Source organism: Heterocephalus glaber, unplaced genomic scaffold (genome assembly GCF_053883595.1).
Source record: "Heterocephalus glaber isolate CG9 unplaced genomic scaffold, H.glaber_assembly_v1.0 deba00000474, whole genome shotgun sequence".
Classification (NCBI taxonomy): Eukaryota; Metazoa; Chordata; class Mammalia; order Rodentia; family Bathyergidae; genus Heterocephalus; species Heterocephalus glaber.
In genome coordinates, this window is record NW_028258146.1 from 776,930 (window position 1) to 777,561 (window position 632).

Consider the following 632-nt stretch of genomic DNA (forward strand, 5'->3'; position numbering starts at 1 on the left):
AAGTCAAGAAAGAATGACACAATTATGTCAGGATAGAGGAGTAAAATTTGAGAGAGCACAGAAGGAGGAGATATTGATTGCTATGGGAGTTCTCAATATCCAGCTGCACTCAGGAGTCTTTCTTGCAAGAGGCCACTTCAGAGATTTGGATTTCATGTGTCCATGATTGTGATGACAAGGTGCAATCAGGGATGAAACCTTCTAGCTCATTCAGGGCTTCTTAGACGTTCGTGTGCTCCTGAGTCACCTGGGAACCCTGGATAATGCAAATTTTGGCTCACTAGATCCAAATGACTCCTGAGATACTGCATTTCCAGTTAGTACTGAAGAGATGCTAATGGTGCTGCTCCCTGGACCATGCTCTCAGGAGCAAGAGCCATGATGAAACCACCTGCAGGCACCTGATGCTCTTCTGCCTGAACATCACTGACATGAGAGCCTGTCCCACCTGAAGGTTTCAGTGGTGGCCCACTGCTGTGCTTTTGATTTAGGGAAGTTAGAGTGGCACAGATGACCATGAGATGCCTGTGAAACTAAGTGATTGAGAAAACTAGTAATTTCACCCCACATACTTGTACTTTGGAAAACATACACTTTCATTCCATAAACTCTTTTGTGATATTTTACTCTAA